Genomic DNA, 26,399 nt, shown 5'->3' with positions numbered 1-26,399 from the left:
TCCACTTACCATTACTGCAGACTTCTGAGTAGATCAGTTTTACAGTACTGAGTACTGGGTCCTCCTGTCATGCAAATGCCCATGACTGGCCCGATTTCCAGAGTCTTTAATTCATCCCTAGCTGACAGACATCCAAAGACTGATATCTGGACATCAGGGTATAAGAAGGGTGTCTGTCAGCATCATCTTCACATCTTTCTAACTGGTGAATGGGCAGTCTGATGCCCAAGAAAGAGAGTTATGTACTCACCATAACGTGGCATGTGTTGTCCAGTGTCATTAATCATCACAGATGGGTCACAGATCCGATCAAAGTCCGCAAAGTGAGCGGCAGCTCCAGAGCTCAAGCTCCTCCCTTCTCCTCACTTCCTACTACCCATAATCCTCAGATCGAGTTTGCTAAGGAAATGTCTCTTACAGGGACCTAGATTACTCTGAAAACACAGACCACCAGACCACACAACACCCCCAAGCTTCCCTTGGCCACCAAAAGGGGGGAATGGAGGCTGGGAATGTGATGAATAATGACACTGGATAGCATAGATGACAAGTTATGGTGAGTACATAACTCTTTATCTGATGCTATCCATGTCATTACTGATCATGGATGGGTCAGAGTCCCCAGCTACCCAAAATCCTGGGAGGCCTCAAGGTGCCAGAACACAGCAGAACCAAAAGATGCCCTACCCCTAGTCACCAGATTCAACTTATAATGCATCACAACAGTATGACGACTTGACCAAGTGGCTGCAGCACAACTGTTATCCAATGATGTCCTAGCCCAGAACACAGAGGAAGTAGCCACAGATCTAGTAGAGTGGGCTTTGAGAGGTCTGGGAAGATCTTTGTTGTTAAGCTGATATTTATGCCCTATGCAGGAAACAATCCAACGAGACAGAGAGACTTTGGATATGGCCTTGCCTCTCCTGGCTTGAGAAAATGCTACAAATAGTTGGTCAGATCTTTGAAATTTTTCAGTCCTGTTTAGACAGAAATGCAGCTGTCTATGCATATCCAGGCAATGCAGCTGATACCCGCTTTTGTTAGAATAATTGGGGAAAAAGACTAGAAGCTGTATACACTGGTTCAGGTTATTTTCCAAAGCCACCTTGGGAATAAAAGAAGGATTGGTTCTAAGGGAAACCCTGTCCTTATGGAAAACCATAAAAATGGGGTTTTACACAGAGGCTTGCAATTCAGAAACTCTCTTGGCGAAAGTGCTAGCAACTAAAAAGGCCGTCTTCCAAGACAAGAACTAGATATCACAAGTTGCAGGAGGTTTGAATGGGGGAAGGGTCAAAGACTGCAGCACCGAGGAAAGAGCCCATGGAGGGGAAGGGTCCTTCAACGGAGGGCGAAGCAAGAACATGCTTTGGATAATCTTGAAGAAATAAAAACAGACTAACATCCAGATGGAAGTTGGATATCGCCATCAGCTGAAGCTTTATCATAGAAAAACTTGCCCCTTGATGAAAAAGGCAAGACAAGGACAAGACAGCTGACATGGGGGCTGAAAAGGGATCTATATCCATCTGACGAGCCTAAATAGAAAAACTCTTTAATTTGCTGTGGTAGACTTTCTTGGTAGATGGCTCCTGGGAAGACAAAATAATATCCTTCCCCGGGGAAGGTAACTTTGTTTGGCTGATGATCACTGGAACTGACGGAACCAGGCTGGCAGTCTCAAGGACTTCATTTTGGGAGGGGAAAGCCCCCGTGGGTGGCAAATAAGATCCAGAGCTGGATCTAATACCCCAGGTGGATATTTCAGATGAGACCAGAGATGGGAGAACTGCGTCTGTCGAGGACAAAAGGGGGCAATGAGGATGAGTGGAGCCATCAGTGGCTGGACTTTCTGCAGAACTATGCGAATCATGGGGATTGGAGGATAGGCATAAAGGAGACCCGGCAGCCAATTGTGAATCAGAGCATCCCTGGGAGACTCCCCGGAGGGGGGATCAGGGCAAAAAATGTGCTGCACTTGTGATTGTCCCAAGATGCAAACAGGTTACAGCATGGGGAGCCCAATCTGCTGAAGATCCGATTCGCCACTGACTGATTCAGGGGCCACTCATGAGGACTCGGGATGGTCCTGCTCAGCTTGTCCGCTAGAAAGCTGCATTCACTGGGGATGTGCACTGCAAGGAGAAAGCGGCCTGAGGCCATCGCCCATTCCTAAACTCTCATGGCCTCTCTGCACAGAGGGTAAGATAGTGTTCCCCTTTGTTTGTTGACATACCAGACAGTACAGTTGTGTACACCTACCATAAATGTAGATGTTCGAGTGTCTTCACTGTTGCAGTCATGACTGTAGGGTTCTCCCCTGCCGGCAGGCAGCCCTCGGTCGGCCAGAATCCCAAAGTCTGGGTCCGCGCCGCTGTTCAACCATGCTCCCTGACGTCAGAGCGCCAGGAGTATAAAGCTGACAGCCGACGCCATCTTCTCCAGTCTTTCTTGCCGTGCGGTGATAGCAGTTCGCAAGTGCCGGTCGGCTGACTCCTGACGAATTTTACTGATATACTTCGGTCTGAAGATTTTCTTCTCCACTCACAGCTAAGTACCCCGTTGGGGAAACTTTTTTCTTGCTCCACTCCGATGTCAGAAAAAGTTAATAATTGTATTTCATGTGGTAAGCAAATACCTCATAAGGATTTTGGTGAGGTGGGGCATACATCTGGAAGTGACTTATGTGATGGTGGGAGGCATCGGAATGATATAAACCCTGGATACAATGTTGAGCATTCACCGGTCTGAGGTAACAGAAACCCAGGCTAGTTGGTGCAGGGATATCTGACCCAGACTGCCTGCAGGGTAGGGCAGTCGGGCAGCACTTCAGGGGCAGTACTGGGGCTTTTTTGAGAAAGGCTCCCGGAATCCCTGATTTTGCAGACCCTCCTCTGCCTTTAGGACAGTGCCGGTTGTCGAACCCCCTCCCCCAGTCAGAAGAGAAGGAATCCTGTGGAGCATCCTGGAAGGAAGACTGCAACTTACGGAATGACAGCTTGATCCAGACAGCCGATAATGTCTTGCCCTCCTGCTCACTGCGGGTCAAAGTCTCTTTGACTGAGGGAACGAAGAGGGTGGGCCCATCAAAAGGAGCGTTAGTGAAGGCCGCGTCGAAGTTGTCTGCAAATCTGCATAGGCGGAGTCAGGTGCGGCGCCTGATGGCAATGCCTGCACCTGCCACTCAAGAGGTGGCCTCTACCAAGTCTGAGATCAACCTCATCGAAGCACTGGCTGGGGAGGTGAGAGCAGTGACATTTGGAGACACTGTCTTCAAGCTCTCCGGAGGCAATAACTCTAAAAGGGAAGTGGAGAGCTTTGATATCAAATCCCTTTGAAGCCAGGTGAAATGTGCCATGTAGTTAGCTGTCCTCAGTCTAAATGTGGCATAGGCATAAACGCGCTTCCCAAATCGTTCCATCGCCTAGACTCCCTGTTAGAGGGATGGATCAAGGAGCTCTGTTAAGCAAGCTCCTTCTTGGTGGGTGCAGCAACCACAATAACATCCACTGGTACACCTTTGCTCCAGAAGGGCTTTTCTTTGGGGGGGCTAAGGAATTTGTCTGCTCTCTTGGGTACCAGTTCCACTGCTGCGTCTGGCTCCTTCCAAGCCCTGCTAGCCACGAGCTGGACCAACTCATCAGCGGGGGAGAGGGGCACCCACGTGGTAGATGGGCCCACCCTGAACGCCTTCAAGAATACAGATTCCTTGGTGGACGGGGTCGACCAACCTCCCCGCTGCTTAAGGATTTCCAGGATGTCACCAAAGGACATCTTCTCGGGCGGAAGTCTGGGGGAACCTGTCCCCTTCATTGAAGTCTATATCATCAGTCAGAAACTCCTGTGGGGAGTCAAGGTGCCTCCTCTTGCACGACCTCTTCTGAAGAGGCTTCTCTGCCGGGGGCTCAGGGGAGGACTTGGTGGAGGAGGGGACCCCAAGGGGGGGGGGTAACGCCCCTCTGAAGGCGATCTCGGGGTGGATGACTCAGGGCCAAAGACGAGGACTCGCCACCCAAAATGGAACCGGGTAATACAGGGTTCAGAACTGAGGAGGAGGAAGCCAACCAACCAGACATGGTCCTCTCTATTGCATGAAAGGCCGATGGACTGGGCGAAGCCCCCTCCTCCCTCTCCACACCGGCCAAGTCTGTGTGTGGGGGGACCCGGTCCAGTGCCCACACCCCTGGATGATATTGGTCTTGAGTTGTCCAAGACTGAAGCCCCCAAGGAAAGAGAGTGATCTGAAAGCTCCAGACCCAAACCTTCCCCCCGGTGGCCCGGTTGGACATCTGGGGCATGAGGTAAGGCCGACCCCAAGGGAAGATGAGCTGACCCAAACAAGGACCCAGGTGGCATGGGAGTAGGGGTACTTCTTGATGCCAACTGACACTCCGACGAGCCCTAAACTGGGGCACCAAGCTCTCAGGAGTTGGTAGGGGAGAGAGGAGCATGGGGGTGGGATAGGGAACCCCTAGGCACATGACTAGGGGAAGGGAGCAAACCCAGCTCCGTTTGGGCTTTGACTAAACTCATCATTTGGTCCATATCCAAGGGGAGCAAACTTCTGGTGGACCTTGAAGAAACAGAGGAGTGACCCGAGTGGGTGGACAGCTTGCAGTCCCTAAAAGACGACCTGCTGGACCTCTTTGGATCAGAGGACCGGGATCGTAATGGGGAGTCTACTACAATGACGATCTCGGTCAGTGCCAAGGGAGCTGATGGAGCCGGAGCAGAAGACAGAGCCGACCGATCCGAGCCAGCCTGTTGTTGACCCGTCGGATCCGACAAAGTCATCGGAGCCAATGGGGACCTGGTCCCCTTGGTTGGATCCAAGACCCTGCCAGTCCTGGAGGGTTCGGAGCCGACCTTAGAAGCAGAGGTTCTTGGAGACGAAGCCCCCGAGGCTGGACTCGGATCCGGAGCACTTGGATCAGAGAGTCTGGGCAGTTTGGAAGAATGTTCCTGAGGAAGAATGCTTCCTCTTAGGATGACGGGGCACCTTCGAGGGGGATCCTGATACCAAGGGACCCCCTGAGCCTAAGCCCTTTAGAAGCAGCTTGTTCCTATGGTCTAGGAGAGCCCGCGGGTTGAATCCAGCATAAATATCACATTCAACCTCTAAATGGGGCTCTCCTAGACAGTAGACGCACTTCTCGTGTGTGCCTGCTGGGGCCAGCTTGCGACTGCATGGGGAGCAGCGTTTGAAGCCCACAGGTTTCTCAGCCATACTTGCATACTACACAGACACACACACTTCACATGGAAAAGAGAAAGAAGGGAAAAAGGCGGGAAGGGACCTAAAGCTAGAGAAAACGAGAGAGAGGGAGGGGGGAAACCTAACTCTGAAAATGTTGTTGTTGTCTTTTGTCTTTTCCCAGTTAGGGATCACCACAGCAGAACTCTGGTCCGCTAATGATTGGCAATAGATTTTCATGAACGCCGAGGTGCCAGCTCAACGTTCAACCTTCAACGAAGGCACGCCCATTAACGCATGTCTTTTGAACGCCCACCCAACCGCGGGGAGGACATGCAGACTCCACACAGAAGGCACTCCCTGCACTCCAGCCGAGAATTGAACAAGAGAACCTCTTGCTGTGAGGCAACAACGCTACCGCTGCACCACAGTGGATGTACAAACCTAACTCTAAAATACACTAAGAAAAAACCCAATAGAATATTACTAACTCTAAAAAGGGGAAATAGGCTGAAAGGTAGAAGAAAAAACCCTCAACAAAGGTAATACTTAGCTTAAGCCTAAGGCTTGCCCAAACTGAAGAACCAACTGCTCAGGACTGAGGCAAACAAGATCTGAGGACTATGGGTAGTAGGAAGTGAGGAGAAGGGAAGAGCTTGAGCTCAGGAGCTGCCGCTCACTTTACCGGCTCGGATCCAAGGATTAGATCCGTGACCCAACCATGATCTATAATGACATGGATAGCATCGGATCAGCATTACTTCCCTAGTTGTCTGAATTTAAGTGAAAAACATAGATTGCAGACAAGGGGGTGATGGAGATAAGAAGAGTATCTGCAGAAAAACTCCTCTACCCAAAGCACCCAGCAAGGGGAAGGCAAACGAATGGCAGATAGAAGGGTTGGGGGGTAGAACTATGTACTGCAACAATGATCTACTTGAACATCTACAATTATGTTCAGTGGGAAACAACTGTACTATGTTATTCGTAGTTAAAGTTGTACTACCAATTTTTAGGAGGACTCCTAAAGCCAACAGCTGTGTGGTGGATCACATGTATGACCCTTGGAGATAAGGTTTTGCAGGGTGGCAGATATTTAGGTGTCCTCAGTTTCCAATGGGCTTGTTCCTTGGGGCTGCCCTAGTTTCTTTTAAGTGTGGCAGCCGGGAGTGGGTCACAGAAACCCTCCACACTAGTAATGGCCTGTTTCCATCTTTGTAGATCCTCAATGAAGACCTGCAAGGCCTGCTTAAAGAGGACTCTCCCCAACACAAGTTTTTCTAGCCCCACTCTTAAAGGTGGAAAACTTAATCCATGCCGCCGTACACAGGCACATACCTGAGCTGCTACCCTAAGTAGTGTACTCAATGAACCCTCACTGAAGTGATTTCTAATGTTAGACATTACCTGAATTGTCTTTTCTCTCAATTGTATTACCTGTAATTGTAATACTGCTCTATTGTCTTTGCATTTTTTTGAATTAAGGTCCTGGGTTGTGAGTGAAAAGCATCAGTAGACCAAATCAATTACGTAGTTAACAAACTGAAATAAATAAAATCAGGTTGCTCTTTGGATGTCCCACCCCAAAACACTCTGAAAAAGCAGACTCTCCTCAGTCACAGAAAACTGGATGAACAACTCCAAAGGTCATTCAGCAAGTGCATTTCCTCAACTTTTCAGCAGCTGAAAATTTATGCTGCTGTTTAATCAACTACTGCCAAACTCTCAATGCTTCTGTGGAAAACATCCTGTGACCCCTTCCTTGTTTAGGTAGCCACTTGGCATTGTGGTACATGGAGCAACTCAGGAAGAGACCTGAAATTTCTTTGTCCTCAAAGGCTATAATTATACGGAAGACTGTATGTAGCCCCACCTGCTTCTTGTGGAGCTCCTTCTCCACAGAGATTCCATTCTTCTGACCCAAGGAGGAACCAAGGTGGTATCCCCATCCTACCAGTCCCCATCATCAGAACCTGTGAGAAATTTGAAAGCTGCACTGAAAATGGTGACCAAATAAATGTCCACTACTCCAGTGCCATGTCACACGAGGTCAATGCAAGAAGCTGATGACCAAGTGTGTTGCAAATCTGTAGACACAGCTACCTCAAAACCCACTACAAATACGCATCCCCCTGAAAGTGAGAAAGTTATTAGAAAGACTCCTGTCACAGCCTTGGCCCTATGGGTGGCTAAAGCCATAGGTTTGTTGATACTTATTACACTAATGAACTGTGAAAATCTTTAAGAAGCCTAGTGATACATTCCCATGATGGTTTTTGGCATTTGTCTTTTGTGATGAATAACCACAGTTGTGAAGTTGTTCTATCTCGCCGTTCATTCTTACAGATAGGTTCGGAGCCAATCCTCGGCTCCGAGTCGACCAACTACAAAACTCGAGGTCTTCAGAGAGCTCAAGGCCAAGTCCCTATCCCATGATGAACCTTGAGTTACCTCAGATCTAGTTTGCCGCTGCAACAGGTCGTTGGTTCTTCACAGCTCGGGCCAGTACAGTTTTCCTCTCTGAAAAAAATTTCTTTTTTTTCAACTTAGCTTAAATTTCCTTTCAAAGTATATCTTTAGAACTGTTAAAACAAGTGTTTAGCTTAACTTTCTATAGTATTTTATAGCCTTCGTTTATTAAGGCTTTAGAAATTCCCTTCCCTTTTTCTGGTGTGCCTTTTCACAGTTTAAAAGTATCAACAGTGTTTAGTAGATTAGATTAGTGCGTTTAGTAGGAAATTAGTAGTTTACAGCTATAAGAGTGTGTTGTTACAGTTAATAGTTACATTCTATTTAGTGTTATAGAGACGGTTTGTTTTTAGAGCTGCTTATAGCTTAAAATATTAGTGTGTTGTTTGGACTTGTTGAACACGTGTGTGAAACATCTTTATTAATAGTTTTTTCTTATGTGCATTTAAAAATTTGCTTCTTACGGCTGATCAGGAGAAAGAAAAACTACCCAAGTCTGGGTTTAAAAAATGTCCAAAGTGCGGACAGAAAATGTCTGTGACTGATAGTCACGTCAATTGTGTTTACTGTTTGGGTGCCCTGTACCTACAAGATAGTTGTTCTATCTGTCATTCTTTTAGTAGCAGGATCCTGTTTGAAAGAAAAAGGAAGCTGACTGACAGAGGACTTGTAAAATCATCTTTTCAGGAAGCTTTGGGCGACCATGATAAAGCTGGCAAATCCCGAAATCTTCCAAGTCCTCCAAGTCTTCGTCGGAGGATACAGTTTCTGATCCGACAACATCTAAAAAGACATCGATGTCGACTCCACAGCCTTCGGAGCCAAGCGTCTTAACTTTCAGAGCCGGTCCCCAGTCCTGGAACCGGTCTCCGAAGTACTTATGTCACCGATCTTACAATCAGTGGCACCCTCGATCCACTCTTCTCGGTCCTCGATAAGTCTATCTGATTTGGATGTGGATCGTGTGGTGCAGAGGTTGTTACAGGCAACGGTGTATGCAATATTTTTATCGGCTCCGACCCAAGTGGTTTCAGAACCGAAAACTGTTCCTCCATCTTCTTCTTTTCCTCCTCCGAGCCATACCGGTCCTTTGGAGCAGGAGTGGATGATTGTGGAGCCTTTGGAGCCGATGCCTGCTCTAGTGCCATCGGTTCCAATTACTCGGACCTCTTCTGAGCCAATCGAGGAGTCGTCACTCGCTGGTCGGGTCCGGGGAGGATAGTTGCACCGATCTTTCAGTCCCGACTTTACTTTGGACTGGGGGAAAACGGACCCAGACTTTGGAATTGGGCCGACCGAGGGCTGCCTGAGGCAGGACAACCCATATGTTATGACTGCAGTTGCATTCTTGAAGGACATCGACAGTTTCTTACTGCCCCACTGAGTCTTAGAAAAGGACTGCTGGAGAGTAACAAACTTGATCCCGACAGCCGATAATGTCGCACCCTCCTGCTCACTGCGGGTCAAAGTCTCTTTGACTGAGGGAACGAAGAGGGTGGGCCCATCAAAAGGGGTGTTAGTGAAGGCCGCGTCGAAGTTGTCTGCAAATCTGCATAGGCGGAGACAGGTGTGGCGCCTGATGGCAATGCCTGCACCTGCCACTCAAGAGGTGGCCTCTACCAAGTCTGAGATCAACCTCATCGAAGCACTGGCTGGGGAGGTGAGAGCAGTGACATTCGGAGGCACTGTCTTCAAGCTCTCCGGAGGCAATAACTCTGAAAGGGAAGTGGAGAGCTTTGATATCAAATCCCTTTGAAGCCAGGTGAAATGTGCCATGTAGTTAGCTGTCCTCAGTCTAAAAGTGGCATAGGCATAAACGCGCTTCCCAAATCGTTCCATCGCCTAGACTCCCTGTTAGAGGGATGGATCAAGGAGCTCTGTTCAGCAAGCTCCTTCTTGGTGGGTGCAGCAACCACAATAACATCCACTGGTACACCTTTGCTCCAGAAGGGCTTTTCTTTGGGGGGGCTAAGGAATTTGTCAGCTCTCTTGGGTACCAGTTCCACTGCTGCGTCTGGCTCCTTCCAAGCCCTGCTAGCCACGAGCTGGACCAACTCATCAGCGGGGGAGGGGGGCACCCACGTGGTAGATGGGCCCACCCTGAACGCCTTCAAGAATACAGATTCCTTGGTGGACGGGGTTGACCAACCTCCCCGCTGCTTAAGGATTTCCAGGATGTCACCAAAGGACATCTTCTTGGGCGGAAGTCTGGGGGAACCTGTCCCCTTCATTGAAGTTTATATCATCCGTCAGAAACTCCTGTGGGGAGTCAAGGTGCCTCCTCTTGCACAACCTCTTCTGAAGAGGCTTCTCTGCCGGGGGCTCAGGGGAGGACTTGGTGGAGGAGAGGACCCCAAGGGGGGGGGGGTAACGCCCCTCAGAAGGCGATCTCGGGGTGGATGACTCAGGGCCAAAGACGAGGACTCGCCACCCAAAATGAAACCGGGTAATACAGGATTCAGAACTGAGGAGGAGGAAGCCAACCAACCAGACATGGTCCTCTCTATTGCATGAAAGGCTGATGGACTGGGCGAAGCCCCCTCCTCCCTCTCCAAACCGGCCAAGTCTGTGTGTGGGAGATACCCGGTCCAGTGCCCACACCCCTGGATGATATTGGTCTCGAGTTGTCCAAGACTGAAGCCCCCAAGGAAAGAGTGATATGAAAGCTCCAGACCCAAACCTTCCCCCCGGTGGCCCAGGTGGACATCTGGGGCATGAGGTAAGGCAGACCCCAAGGGAAGATGAGCTGACCCCAACAAGGACCCAGGTGGCATGGGAGTAGGGGTACTTCTTGATGCCAACTGACACTCCGACGAGCCCCGATCTGGGGCACCAAGCTCTCAGGAGTTGGTAGGGGAGAGAGGAGCATATGGGTGGGATAGGGAACCCCTAGGCACATGACTAGGGGAAGGGAGCAAACCCATCTCCGTTTGGTCTTTGAATAAACTCATCATTTAGTCCATATCCAAGGGGAGCAAACTTCTGGTGGACCTTGAAGAAACAGAGGAGAGAGTGGGTGGACAGCTTACAGTCCCTAGAAGAGGACCTGCTGGACCTCTTTGGATCAGAGGACCGGGATCGTACTGAGGAAGTTAAACGCCAAAAAATGCATAGTCATACCCTTCGGGAAAAACAAGGTTACCCCTAGCTACCATATAGGTGGCAATCCACTGAGCACAGAAAAAGTCATCAGGAATCTGGGGACCCAGGTTGACAGTAGCCTTTCGTTATGTTGCTAAAGTAGTTAGGAAAACCTTCTATATCGCCTACCTGATCATGAAGGGATTCACATCTAGATCAAGGGAGGTCATCGTCCCCCTGTACCCATCACTCATTAGACCTATGATTGAGTACAATGCCCCGTTCGGAATGTATCTGACCAGACACCTGCTGCAGCTTGAAAGGCCCCAAAAGTTCCTCACCAAAAGGATAAAGGGTCTCAAAAATATGTCTTATGCTGCCCGACTGAAAGAACTCCAGCTCTATTCAGTCTCATACCACTTGCTCAGAGGTGACCTGTGCCTGACATATAAGGCCGTGTCAAACCCAGATTTGATGAATATGCTTCACCTCAAAAAATCTAGATCCCTAAGAATCACAAGGGCGGGAGACTTAAACCTTGACACGGTTATAAATAGAACGTGCTGGAGGGACAGATTCATCACCCAGAGACTCCCTATGCTGTGGAACAAAATCCCGGTACATGTGAGGCAGAGCACCTCTCTGGCCTTGTTCAAGAGGAATCTTGACCAATGGATGGGAGATCGCAGATATACCCCAGGGATTACTTCAGTGTCACTGCTTGACAGAGGCACAGCAAAATGATAGGCATAGTTTTTATTCAAACTAAAGGGGTGGCGAAAGCCACATAACTATGGGCTAGGCTTATAAATGCCCTTGGGCAGATAGCCTAGTATGAACCTATGAACCTATGAGTCTACTACAATGACGATCTCGGTCAGTGCCAAGGGAGATGATGGAGCCGGAGCAGAAGACAGAGCCGACCGATCCGAGCCGGCCTGTTGTTGACCCGTCGGATTCGACAAAGTAATTGGAGCCAATGGGGACCTGGTCCCCTTGGTTGGATCCAAGACCCTGCCAGTCCTGGAGGGTTCAGAGCCGACCTTAGAAGCAGAGGCTCTCGGAGCCGAAGCCCCCGAGGCTGGACTTGGATCCGGAGCACTTGGATCAGAGTCTGGGCAGTTTGGAAGAATGTTCCTGAGGAAGAATGCTTCCTCTTAGGATGAGGGGGCACCTTCGAGGGGGATCCTGATATCAAGGGACCCCCTGAGCCTAAGCCCTTTAGAAGCAGCTTGTTCCTATGGTCTAGGAGAGCCCACGGGTTGAATCCGGCATAAATGTCGCATTCAACCTCTAAATGGGGCTCTCCTAGACAGTAGACGCACTTCTCGTGTGTGCCTGCGGGGGCCAGCTTGCGACTGCATGGGGAGCAGCGTTTGAAGCCCACAGGTTTCTCAGCCATACCTGCATACTACACACACACACACACACACACACACTTCACATGGAAAAGAGAAAGAAGGGAAAAAGGCGGGAAGGGACCTAAAGCTAGAGAAAACTAGAGAGAGGGAGGGAGGAAACCTAACTCTGAAAATGTTGTTGTTGTCTTTTGGCTTTTCCCAGTTAGGGATCACCACAGCAGAACTCTGGTCCACTAATGATTGGCAATAGATTTTCATGAACACCGAGGTGCCAGCTCAACGTTCAACCTTCAACGAAGGCACATCCATTAACGCATGTCTTTTGAACGCCCACCCAACTGTGGGGAGGACATGCAGACTCCACACAGAAGGCACTCCCTGCACCCCAGCCGAGAATCGAACAAGAGAACCTCTTGCTGTGAGGCAACAATGCTACCGCTGTACCACCGCGGATGTACAAACCTAACTCTAAAATACACTAAGAAAAAACCCAATCGAATATTACTAACTCTAAAAAGGAGAAATAGGCTGAAAGGTAGAAGAAAAAACCCTTAACAAAGGTAATACTTAGCTTACGCCTAAGGCTTGCCCAAACTGAAGAACCAACTGTTCAGGACTGAGGCAAATGAGATCGGAGGACTATGGGTAGTAGGAAGTGAGGAGAAGGGAAGAGCTTGAGCTGAGGAGCTGCAACTCACTTTACCGGCTCGGATCCAAGGATTAGATCCGTGACCCAACCATGATCTATAATGACATGGATAGCATCGGATCAGCATTACTTCCCTAGTTGTCTGAATTTAAGTGAAAAACATAGATTGCAGACAAGGGGGTGATGGAGATAAGAAGAGTATCTGCAGAAAAACTCCTCTACCCAAAGCACCCAGCAAGGGGAAGGCAAATGAATGGCAGATAGAAGGGTTGGAGGGTAGAACTATGTACTGCAACAATGATCTACTTAAACATCTACAATTATGTTAAGTGGGAAACAACTGTACTATGTTATTCGTAGTTAAAGTTGTACTACCAATTTTTAGGACGACTCCTAAAGCCAACAGCTGTGTGGTGGATCACATGTATGACCCTTGGAGATCAAGTTTTGTAGGGTGGCAGATATTTACGTGTCCTCAGTTTCCAATGGGCTTGTTCCTTGGGGCTTGCCCTAGTTTCTTTTAAGTGTGGCAGCCGGGAGTGGGTCACAGAAACCCTCCACACTAGTAATGGCCTGTTTCCATCTTTGTAGATCCTCAATGAAGACCTGCAAGGCCTGAATAAAGAGGACTCTCCTCAACACAAGTTTTTCTAGCCCCATTCTTAAAGGTGGAAAACTTAATCCATGCTGCCGTACACAGGCACATACCTGAGCTGCTACCCTAAGCAGTGTACTCAATGAACCCTCACTGAAGTGATTTCTAATGTTAGACATTACCTGAATTGTCTTTTCTCTCAATTGTATTACCTGTAATTGTAATACTGCTCTATTATCTTTGCATTTTTTTAATTAAGGTCCTGGGTTGTGAGTGAAAAGCATCAGTAGACCAAATCAATTACGTAGTTAACAAACTGAAATAAATAAAATCAGGTTGCTCTTTGGATGTCCCACCCCAAAACACTCTGAAAAAGCAGACTCTCCTCAGTCACAGAAAACTGGATGAACAACTCCAAAGGTCATTCAGCAAGTGCATTTCCTCAACTTTTCAGCAGCTGAAAATGTATGCGGCTGGTTATCAACTATTGCCAAACTCTCAATGCTTCTGTGGAAAACATCCTGTGACCCCTTCCTTGTTTAGGTAGCCACTTGGCATTGTGGTACATGGAGCAACTCAGGAAGAGACCTGAAATTTCTTTGTCCTCAAAAGCTATAATTATACAGAAGCCTGTATGCAGCCCCACCTGCTTCTTGTGGAGCTCCTTCTCCACAGAGATTCCTTTCTTCTGACCCAAGGAGGAACCAAGGTGGTATCCCCATCCTACCAGTCCCCATCATCAGAACCTGTGAGAAATTTGAAAGCTGCACTGAAAATGGTGACCAAATAAATGTCCACTACTCCAGTGCCATGTCACACGAGGTCAACACAAGAAGCTGATGACCAAGTGTGTTGCAAATCTATAGACACAGCTACCTCAAAACCCACTACAAATACGCATCCCCCTGAAAGTGAGAAAGATATTAGTAAGACTCCTGTCACAGCCTTGGCCCTATGAGTGGCTAAAGCCATAGGTTTGTTGATACTTATTACGCAAATGAACTGTAAAAATCTTTAAGAAGCCTAGTGATACATTCCCATGATAGCTTTTGGCATGTCTTTTGTGATGAATAACCACAGATGTGAAGTTCTATCTCACCGTTCATTCTTAGATGGGTTCGGAGCCGATCCTCGGCTCTGAGTCGGCCAACTACAAAGCTCGAGGTCTTCAGACAGCTCAAGGCCAAGTCCCTATCCCATGATGAACCTTGAGTTACCTCAGATCTAGTTTGCCGCTGCAACAGGTTGTTGGTTCTTCACAGCTCGGGCCAATACAGTTTTCCTCTCTGAAAAAAATTTCTTTCTTTTCAACTTAGCTTAAATTTCCTTTCAAAGTATATCTTTAGAACTGTTAAAACTAGTATTTAGCTTAATTTTCCATAGTATTTTATAGCCTTCGTTTATTAAGGCTTTAGAAATTCCCTTCCCTTTTTCTGGTGTGCCTTTTCACAGTTTAAAAGTATCAACAGTGTTTAGTAGATTAGATTAGTGTGTTTAGTAGGAAATTAGTAGTTTACAGCTATAAGAGTGTGTTGTTACAGTTAATAGTTACATTCTATTTAGTGTTATAGAGACAGTTTGTTTTTAGAGCTGCTTATAGCTTAAAATATTAGTGTGTTGTTTGGACTTGTTGAACACGTGTGTGACTAACATCTTTATTAATAGTTTTTTCTTATGTGCATTTAAAAATTTGCTTCTTACGGCTGATCAGGGGAAAGAAAAACTACCCAAGTCTGGGTTTAAAAAATGTCCAAAGTGTGGACAGAAAATGTCTGTGACTGATAGTCACGTCAATTGTGTTTACTGTTTGGGTGCCCTGTACCTACAAAACAGTTGTTCTATCTGCCATTCTTTTAGTAGCAGGATCCTGTTTGAAAGAAAAAGGAAGCTGATTGACAGAGGACTTGTAAAACCATCTTTTCAGGAAGCTTTGGGTGACCATGATAAAGCTGGCAAATCCCGAAATCTTCCAAGTCCTCCAAGTCTTCGTCGGAGGATACAGTTTCTGATCCGACAACATCTAAAAAGACATCGATGCCGACTCCACAGCCTTCGGAGCCAAGCGTCTTAACTTTCAGAGCTGGTCCCCAGTCCTGGAACCAGTCTCCAAAGTACTTAAGTCACTGATCTTACAATCAGTGGCACCCTCGATCCACTCTTCTCGGTCCTCGATAAGTCTATCTGATTTGGATGTGGATCGTGTGGTGCAGAGGTTGTTACAGGCAACGGTGTATGCAATATTTTTATCGGCTCCGACCCAAGTGGTTTCAGAACCGAAAACTGTTCCTCCATCTTCTTCTTTTCCTCCTCTGAGCCATACCGGTCTTTTGGAGCCGGAGCGGATGATTGTGGAGCCTTTGGAGCCGATGCCTGCTCTAGTGCCATCGGTTTCAATTACTCGGACCTCTTCTGAGCCAATCGAGGAGTCTAGGAATCGTCACTCGCCGGTCAGGTCCGGGGAGGACAGTTGCACCGATCTTTCGGTCCCGACTTTACCTCTTGGGGCCTCAGTTCGGATAAGTTTGGCTCCTATCTCTGGATCAGAGCCCATTGTTCTAGTGCAGAGGGAATCGTCTGTTTCTTCGGATCCAGGGGTTCCTTGCCACCAGAGAAGAGGTGCTTTTGAAGCCATGAGCAGAGTAATGCCCCCCAGGACATCCACAACTTCAGAGCCAACTACCTCTTACCTAAAAGCACCTGTGTTTACTTCTGCCTCACAAATCCCTTTGAAGCGTAGAGACCCTGAGCCTCAGGAAGCCCCATTGGGTGGTTTTCCTGCTCTTCTGAGACCTCACCAGAAGCTCCCATTGATGAGGTTCCCAGGAAGAGAATTTACAAGAGAAAGCAGCTAGAGTCCCCTCCAGAGTCCATCACATCTGACATTGACTTGGATGAATCAGAAGGGTCCCCACAGTCCCCCTCTGAAGATATCTCATTTGCAGATATCTTGGAAATCCTAAAGCAGAGGGGTGGCTGGAAGCCCTCTAACCCTACTGAGGATGAGTTGGTCCTCCTGAAAGCTTTTGGGTCTCAAACCTCCACCTCTTGGGTGTCTCCGCCCTTCGATGAGCTTATGGAGCTGGTCTCACGAAGGGCGTGGGAGTCTCCAGACACCACGGAGCCTGTCCCTAGGAGGCCCAATAAATTTATTTCTACCCCTCACGATAAGACCTTTCTCACAAAGGGAGTGCCTGTTGATGCCATGGTGGTGGCGGCAGCCATGTCGGAAACTTCTTCCTCTGTCCATCCTCCTAACAGAGACTCTAGGATCATGGATAGATACGGGAAGCGCATGTCTAGTTCAGCAACCTTCGTCATGCGTTCACTGAACTACCTCACACATTTCACAAGACTGCAAAAAGACCTCCTAAAAGAGCTTGGGGATACTCTACAGGATACGGTAGCTGAGGGAGCTACAGACAAGGTTGCATCCCAGCTTGCTACCCTTAATTCCATAGTGAACTCTTCCATGCGTCTGATTTCACATGTAGCTGAGGGAATGAGTAGGGCTGTAGGTACAGGAATTGCTCTTAGGGGACACTCCTGGATGCATTTATGTTCATTTGCGGAGCCTTTAATTCATCCTTTGTCAACACACCTTTTAATGGCTCGTCTCTTTTTGGGCCCAAAAAGAAGGAAACTATGACCCGGTGTGAGCAGGATGGAAAGACACTGTCTGCCGTCAGAGTCTGTTTTTCCACCCCTACTAGACCCTACCCCACGGGTCAAAAGGGAGGAAAGATGTGGTTCCGAAAAGCCCAAGGAGCCTTTCTGGACAGAAATGGTGAACCCCCCCCCCCTCCAGGGGCAGAGGAGGGGGCAATAATGGAAGATGCTACCCTCGCGGCAGAGGGGGTCCGCAAAATCTGGTTGACAGCGACCAGTTCTTTGGGAAGCCTTACCAGTGCTCCTGAAAGGAGGCCCGACTGTCCTACTCTGGAGGCCATCGGGGGTTGTTTATCTTTGTAATTAGATGCCTGGTTAAAAATAAACGACAACTGGGTACAAAGCATAATTTCCAGAGGATATTTTATTCCACTCGCTGCTACTCCCCCTTTGATAACAAAAATCCCAGACATTCCACCCAGTTACAGGGAACAAGCAACAGTAGAGATCCAAAGGTTGCTACAAAAAAAGAGTTATCCAACCAGTCCCAGCAGACCAGATAGGATACGGAACTTACTCAAGATTCTTTTTAGTTCCAAAAAAGACAGGGAACTGGAGACCTATTTTGGACATCAGCAGACTAAACAGATCTGTCAGGAAAGAGAAGTTCAGGATGGTCACGCTGCAATCGATACTTCCCATCTTAGGGAAAGACAACTGAATGTACTTGCTAGATCTCCAGGATGAATATTACCACATAAAAATGGCCAGTCCATCCAGGGATCATCTGCGCTTCCGGCTGGTTGCCATTCACTACTAGTTTCGAGCCCTGCCCTTTGGTCTCACTACAACCCCCAGAGCGTTCACCAAATGTATGGCAGCGGTCACGGCTCACCTGAGGCGTTTGGGATTCCAGGTGTTTCCGTATCTAGACGATTGGCTACTCTCCTCCACCACCAGGCATCAGCTTATACAAGCCAGGGACACCACACTTACTCCTTGCAATCAACTCGGGATTACCATAAACTCAGAAAATCTGCCTTGTCGCCATCGCAATATATCATTTTTATCGGAGCAGATATGGACACCACCACTTTAAAACTTCCTTTAGAAAGGATATCAATACTTCATCAGCAAATTCTGAATGTCATTTCCAGAGACAAGGTGCCAGCCTCAGAAGTGCTAAAATTGTTGGGTATGATGGCAACTGCAATAATAGCAATTCCATTGGGTCGTATGCACATGCAGATTCTGCAATGGCTTCTGTTCTCGCAATGGTCTTATCAAGAGCTCCCAATGTCACATCTCATTATTCTAACAAACACATGCAAAAAGGATCTTCGGTGGTGGTTGACCTCTCTCCAAGTAACACTAGGTCGTCCTTTTAGCCTACCCTCACCATCGGCCATGGTGACCATGGACGAGTTCCTGATCGTGTGGGGGTGGGGCATTTTCAGGGAAGAACAGCCCAAGGCACATGGACCGAACAAGAGACACATCTGCATATCAATCTCCTGGAGATAAGAGCAGTACTCTTGGCATTATAGTACTTTCAGGACTCCCTCTGGGGACAACTGTGATTCAGACGGACAACATGCTGGTGGTCTGGTATATAAACAAACAAGGAGGAATCAGGTCCTATCCCCTTTGTTGAGAGGCCCTAAGAGTATGGCAGTGGGCTACATCCACCCAGTGTTTCTGATAGCAATGCACATCCTGGGGAAAAACAAAGTGATTGCAGACAAACTGACCAGGGCAATTTTGTTGCCTCACGAGTGGTCCCTCAAAAAAGAAATAGTGGAAAGAATATTCTGCAAATGGGGCCAGTCTTGCTGCGATATCTTTGCATCCACCATGAACACAAAATGCAGAAGCTACTTTGCCCTGATTCTCCCTCCGGAGATTCCCTAAGGGATGCACTTGTACACGATTGGCCTCCGGGTCTCCTTTATGCATTCCCACCAATTCCCCTGATACCGAAAGTATTACAGAAAGCCTAAGCCCTGGGAAGGACCATCATTCTAATAGCCCCTCATTGGCCTCGTCAGATTTGGTTCCCCTTCCTTCGACCTCATCTGTTGGAAGAGCCTTGGATTCTAGACCCAGTTCCAGACCTTCTGATGCACTCATTGGGGGCTCTTCATCCCTCCCTTCAGTCCCTAAAATTGATAGCCAGGTTCCATGACCTCTCAAACGAAATGCAACACACCTTAACATCTTGTCATAAATCCTCTACTAGGAAGCTGCACATCAGCAAATGGAAGAGATGTTCCATATGGGCTTCTCACAATAACACTGACCCTTACCCAAGCCTCTATTTCCTCCAGATTAGAATTTGTGAGTATGCTTTTCGACAAAGGAGCGGCGGCAGCTACAATTCGTGTGCAGCTTACTGCCATCTCTAATTTTCAACTTGGTTCTGAAGGCTTTAACATAATGTCACACAAGCTATCCAAAGCCTTTCTCAAAGGGACTTTCCATCTTAGACCACCAGTTAAATCCCCTTTTACCTCCTGGAACCTAAATGTTATGCTCTCACCCATTATTCTCCCACCGTTTGAGCCAGCTTCTTCATGCGATTTGAAATTTTTGTCTTGGAAGACTATCTTTTTAGTAGCCATCACGTCTGCTCGAAGAGTCTCAGAACTACAAGCCTTGTCCATAAAACCTCTGTATTTGGTTTTTCATGCTGACAGTTTCACTGCAAACAAATCCTTCATTCTTAACTAAAGTTTGTACTGAAGCTAACCTTAACCAAACTATAGATTTACCAGTGTTTTTTTTCCCTAAACACACCAACAATTTGGAGTATATGCTGCACAAACTTGATGTTCACAGACAACTCAGATTTTACCTAGATAGAACCAAAAAATTCAGAAGATCTGAACAACTTTTTGTTTTCTTTTCAGAGTCTAGAAAAGGTATGCCTGTGGCAAAAACACCACTATCAAAATGGTTATCTGACTGCATCACTTTCACTTACTCAGCTGCCAATTTACCTCTACAAAGTACAGTTTTGCACCTACCATAAATGTAGATGTTCGAGTGTTGACACTACTGCAGTCATTACACTTGGGTTATCCTGCCGTCAGGCGGTCCCGCAGTCGGCCAGAGTTCCAAAGTCTTGGTCCGGCGTCAGTTGCTGTCGCCTCCTCCCTGATGTCAGTGCAACAGGGGTATACAAGATGCATCCGACGCCATTTTCTTCAGTTTTTCTTGCCCCAGATGTCAGGTGCCCCCAAATAGTAGGCAATTTAAATTGCTAGTAAACAATATAAAAGAAAAGCAAACAACCATTTTTAGGTTACTCCCCATAGGTAAAAAGGGTAGATGTCCTAGGTAAGTACCAGAAAGTAAGAGGGGAAGGAGGGAGGGTAAGCTGGACTGCAGTAGTGTCAACACTCGAGCATCTACATTTATGGTAGGTACAAAACTGTACTATGTTCATCGTGTTACACTGCTGCAGTCATTACACTTGGGTGGAATCCCAAAGCTGAGATAGGGAGGCTGGATCTATAAGGCATTAGGGGTGGCTAGAAGGCCCTGTAGTACAGCAGTGGCGAAGCCAGCTCTGGATTTGGAGTATAACGGCAAATGGTAATGTTTGGTGAAGGTATGCACAGAACTCCATGTTGCTGCTTCCAAAATATCCTTAGTAGGTAACTCCTCTGAGGTAGGCAGTTGAAGTGGCTGTTGCCCTGGTGGAGTTAGATCTAATGCTGCTAGGTACAGGTTTCCCATGGTGGGTATAGCAGAAAAGTATACAGTGTCCTATCCAATTTGAAATAGTCTGCTTTGAAATGGCTTTTCCCTGTGCTCCTGCAGCGTATGCTACCAATAATTGCTCAAATTTTCTGAAAGCTTTGGTTTTGTTCAAGTAGAAGCGTAACTGTCTGTGAATGTCCAAAGAATTTAGCAATTTCTCCCCTTTGTTCTGAGGTTTTGGATAAAAAGTTGGCAAGTGAATAGTTTGGTTCAGAGCCACACTTGATACCACCTTTGGCATAAACGTAGGGTTAGTTCTTAAAGACACCCTGCCCTGGTGGAAGATGAGGAAAGGTTCCACTGCCATTAGTGCCTGTAATTCTGAAACTCTTCGTATTTTATTTCTGCTGTGTTAGCTGGCTCAAAAGGAGGTAGAGTTAATTTTTCCAAAACAAAGTTGAGGTCTCAAGTTGGTGTAGGTGCTCTACGGGGCGGTCTTATATTTTTAGCCCATCTGAGGTATTGTTTGAGCAAAGGATTAGAAAAAATTGGTGGATCCGTGTTGTAATGAGCAGAGATAGCGGAGGCATGGATCTTGATGGATGAAAAAGAGAGGCCCTTGTCCAGCATCTCAGTCAAGTATTGCAGTATCTGAGGAATGTTTGGGACAAGAGGGTCAAGGCTGTGCGCTTGGTTCCAGGCACAGAATCTCTTCCATTTATCCAAATAGGCTTTCCTGGTGCTAGGCCTTCTGGCCTCCAGAATGACATCCATAACAGCTTTGGAGAGAGGCATTGCTTGCTTGACTAGGGAATTTTCCATGCAACTAGGTTTAAGGTCTTTAGCTGGCTGTGAAGTATCTGATTGTTGTGCTGTGTCAGCAACTCTGGGAATTGAGGCAAAATCCAGGGTGGTTCTTGTGCGAAGTTCTTTAAGATTGGGTACCAGTGCTGGCGTGGCCAGTCTGGTGCAATCAGTATCATTTTTGGCTCTTCCTGCCTGGCTTTTATGAGTACCTTTGGGTTCATAGGTTCATACTAGGCTATCTGCCCTAGGGCATTTATAAGCCTAGCCAGAGTGTGTTTGGCTTTCACCACCCATTTTAAATTAATTTTGCTATGCCCTTTTTTGAGGTTAGTATACTGTGCCTCTGTCTAACAGTAACACAGAAGTGATACCCAGGGTAAACCTACGATCTCCCATCCACTCATCAAGATTCCTCTTGAAGAGAGGAAATGAGGGACTCTGCCTAACCTGGACTAGGATTTTATTCCAGAGTGAAGGGAGCCTCTGGGTTATGAATCTGTCCCTCTAGCATGTCCTATTTATTTCAGTACTGAGGTTCAAGTCTCTCGAGCGTGTAGCTCAATGGGATTTGGATTTTCTGAGGTGCAGCATGTCTATTAATTCCGGGTTGGACATGGCTTTATACGTCAGGCAGAGATCGCCTCTGAGCAGGCGGTATGCCACTGAGTAGAGCTGGAGTTTATTTAACCGGGCAGCATATGGCATCTGTTTGAGCCCTTTGATCCTCTTGGTGAGGTACTTTTGGGGTCTTTCCAGTTGCTGCAGGTGTCTGGTAAGGTACATCCCAAAAGGGGCATTGTACTCAATTGGGAGAGGTAAAGGAGGGAAAGAGTATACTTGTAGTTTTTTTCCAGCTGAATGAGAGGGCATCCACTTTCCATGCTTGTGGATGGTAGCTCCTTGTGCACAATTTCTGTAATTGGCAGTTTTTTGGAGAAGCAAACAGATCTATGTCCGGGCTCCACCATTTGTGTGTTATCATTCTGAATATTTGTGGATTCAGTTTCCATTCGTGTGGGTCCATAATGTTTCTGCTTAGGTCGTCTGCCAGTGTGTTTTTCTCTCCTGGCAGGAATTGTGCTTGCAGATGAACTTGGTAGGTTAGAGCTGTGTTCCACAAGGTCATAGCTTGTGTGCAGAGGGGGTAGGAGTGTGTGCCCCCTTGCTTATGTACCACATAACAGTGGTGTTGTCTGTCTTTAGTAGTAATTGTCCTGGATGCAGTAGGTCCTTGAAAGCCATAATAGCATTTTGTACAGCTAGCATCTCTTTTTGATTGATGTGGAGATGTCTTTGCTCTGTGGGCAACTCGCCCTGGATACATTTTCCTGCCATGTGTGCTCCCCAGGCATAATCCGATGCATCTGTTGTCAGTGTTTGCCTGGCTGTGGGTTGAGTGAAAGGCTGTCCCTTGTTGAGGTGACAAGCTTGGGCCCACCATCGAAACTCCTGTTGTAGGCAAGGAATTAGTGGTATAACTGTTTCCAAACATTGACAGTGTCGAGACTATACGCTCTTTAGGTACCACTGTAGTTTCCTCATATGCAGTCTAGCATATGGAATTAGTAGTATGCAAGATGCCATGTAGCCCAAGACCTGCAGAATTTTTCTTGCAGGGAGTTGGGTCTTTGTTGCCATTAATTGAAAATATTGAGTCAGTTGTCCTTGCTTGTCTGGTGTGAGATGAGCCATCTGGGCCGTTGTGTTCAAGCTGGCACCCAGGAATATTATCTGCTGTGAGGGCACTAGTTTTGATTTCTTTTCGTTTACTGTGTACCCCAGGCAACTTAACTTTTTTACGTACGCCAGATGCTTTAGTAGAATGTACTTGCTCTCTGCTTGAATCAGGCAGACGTCCAGGGATGGATAAATTTGAATTCCTTTTTGCCTGCAAAATGCAATTACTGGTGCCAGGCACTTTGTGAAGACCCTGGGCGCAGTAGATAAGCCAAAGGGCAGTGCAGAGAATTGATAGTGCATTGAACCAGCTAGAAACCAGAGGTATCTTCTGCAGTTTTGTCTGATAGGGACATGCAGGTATGCCTCTGAGTTCCAATGTCACGAGCCAAGCTTTCTTGCCCAGCATAGGAAGAAGCTGCTGTAGTGTCAACATCTTGAATTTCGGTACATCCAGGTAAGTGTTTAGTGTATAAAGGTCCAGAATGGGTCTCCAGGCTTTGTCCTTTCTGGGAACCAGAAAGAGTCTTGAGTAAAATCCTTGTCCTTGTTCCTGTGGTGGTACTTTTTGAATAGCTCTCATGTCCATGAGTGCTGTAATTTGTCTTTGAGCCCATTGATTTGGTGGAAGACTTGAAATTCCTTTTAGCCTTGGCAGGGTGTGAAAATGGAACCTGTAACCTTCAGATACAATGTTGAGAATCCATATGTCTTCAGTGATGCAATGCCAGTTGTGATAGAAAAGTGCCAGTTTTCCTCCTAAGGAGGCTGCCAAGACAGAACTGTTTGGCAGCTGTAGTGGAAAGTCATTGAGTCTGTTTTTTATAAGGTTGGATCTGAAGAAGCTACATAGCGAAAGCGCTCATCCTGTCTGTTTTCCTGTCTATTTTGGATTAAAGCTGGAGTTTTTACATCATATACCTTTGGATTTTTTCATTTGGTGATTGGTTCCTGCTAACGCTGTGGTTTACCTTTGTTCAAGATTATTTTCAGCATCTTTCTGAACCTACGCGCTAACCTGCCACAGTTGTGGACATTGTATTCTGTTTTTTATAAGGTTGAGGCCTGTCTTCTACTTCTTTCTGGCCTGGTGTGCCCCACTGTCGAGGCCTGTAAGGGCCTTGGGTCTGACCTCTACCTCTTGGACATCTGTATCTGCCCCTTTGAGGTCTGTCTGTGACTGGAAAGGACCAATTCTTTGTTGGCCAATTTCTGCTAAAACGAGGAGGCTGAACCTGTAAGAAATATTTCACCATTTGCATAGATTTTGCCTTATCCTCCATCTTCTTTAATACCTCCTCTGCCTTAACTCCAAACAGCACATCCCGCTGCAAAGGTGCACCCAATAATTTTACCTTAACATGATCTGGTAACATATGATGTTATGTGATCCTATCTCGCCTACATTCTGTACTGATGGGCTCGGAGCCGATCCCTCGGCTCCGACTCGGCATGCTATGCTATAGAGCGAGGCCTCTTATTGGCTGAGCTATTTCTTATCCCAGAATGCACCACCACTAATCCCCCAGATCTTGTTTGCCGCTTACAAGCTAAGACGTGGTCTCAACTTGGCTGGGCTAAGTACTAATTTATTTAGACTTTTCCTGTCAGGAATTTGCTCGTTTTCAACCCAAAAGCTGTTTTAACAGCTATTGTTGTGATACGTGTGTGTATTTGGTGATTTTGTTGAGAAATTTGTTTTTTTCGTTAAGGGAAGGTTTCCCGTTTTAGTTAGAGGGGCCTTCCCCTTTTTGCTATTCTAGCGTTTATTTGTGGGTCAAGTACCCATTTTAGTAAGAGGGTCTTGACCCTCTCTTTCTGTGTTTTTTCTTGTGCAACTGTGTTATTGTGTCAAAAAAAAAAAAAAACTTTATATATTTTGAACTTAAACTAGCTAGTTTTTGGTGTTATCTTAGATAGCTGTGTTATTTCTCTTTAGTCATGTCCAAAGAGCATAAACCCTCCGGGTTTAAAAAATGCACGAGGTGTGGTTTTAAGATGTCCATAACGGACGACCACTCCTCGTGCGTTTATTGCTTAGGCGCCAAGCACCTACAAGAATCATGTAGCGTGTGTCACGCCTTTTCATCGAGAGTCCTCCAGGAGAGGAAGAATAAATTAATTCTAAAAGGGTTGATTAAGCCATCCTTCGAGGAGGCTTTATCTTCCTCTTCCTCTCCTTCAAAAAAGAAGAAAGCGTCGGCTCCGACCAGTCAGTCGGAACCGACTGCCAAAAAACCTAGGCAGACTTCGGAGCCGAGGGCGGAACGGTCTGCCTCGATGCCTCCAGTCTCGACCCCTCTGGTTTCGGAGCCGAGGACTGGGGCATCGAGAGGCGGGTCATCTTCATCGGCTCCACTGATAATGGAGCCGATGAGGGTTAGCGGCTCAGACTCTTCCCCTTCGGAGCCGAAGTCCTCATCGGCACAGAGGGAAATTGCCTTGAGATCTCCCTCGGAGCCGATAGTTATAGAATCCATTCAGAGCCGGTCCCCTAGTCCTTTGGAGCTGATGGAAAAATCGGTTCGGACCCGATCGGTATCGTCCAGGTCATCCAAGATGTCTGATTCGGACATCGACAGGGTGCTCCTAAGACTCTTCCAGTCTCCGGTGTTCCAAAAGTTAGTTTCGGCTCCAGCCCATTCGGCTTCGGAGCTGATGGTCCACCTTGCTACAATGGTTCCTCCTCCAACAGCCACGGCACCACTGGAGCCGGTGCTGGTGGAACCGGTGGAGGTTTTAGGGTCGGACCCGACCCTTACTCCAACTCCGGCTCTTGGGTCGGAGTTCGGTACGCGGACTTCTTCCGTCGGCCCTGGGGGGGGGGGGGGGAGGATGCTTCGGGACTGATGTTTTCGGTCCCAAGTCTTCCTCGGTGCATCGGCTGCGGGGGTGCCGTCTACCGTCGTGGCCACGGAGGTGGGACCCTCCCAGGATTCTGGTGGTCCCGCCTTCAGGGCTATGAGGAGTGCGTTAGCCAAATCATCTTTGGCTACCTCCACGGTCTCCCCAGCTCCTTCCCTGCTTACCGAGACTGGGTCTTTGGCAGTCCCCCTGTCCTTAGACAGCGGAGCCCCGGGGCCTGAGGTTACCCCCACTGGGGTTTCCCCCCTCCTGGAGGTCCTTCTGAAGCTTCTTCGGAAGAACCCTCCAGGAAAAGATCGTGCAAGAGGAAGCACGTTGACTCCCCTGATGAGTCTCTTACATCAGACACTGATCTCGATGATGCAGAAGGGTCCCCTAAGTCGTCCT

At 47.4% G+C, this 26,399-nt stretch overlaps 1 protein-coding gene across 1 annotated transcript in view; it reads right to left on the bottom strand.

Annotated features, from left to right (window-relative positions):
- Window positions 1–26,399, bottom strand: part of LEMD2 (LEM domain nuclear envelope protein 2) — a 592,375-nt gene that overhangs the window by 67,067 nt on the left and 498,909 nt on the right. The gene's annotated exons all lie outside the window — the stretch shown is intronic.

The sequence above is a fragment of the Protopterus annectens genome, chromosome 7.part0 (assembly GCF_019279795.1).
Source record: "Protopterus annectens isolate FY-2018-M chromosome 7.part0, PAN1.0, whole genome shotgun sequence".
Classification (NCBI taxonomy): Eukaryota; Metazoa; Chordata; order Ceratodontiformes; family Protopteridae; genus Protopterus; species Protopterus annectens.
Note: the sequence above shows the minus strand (reverse complement) of the source record. Positions and strands in the feature narration are given on the sequence as shown.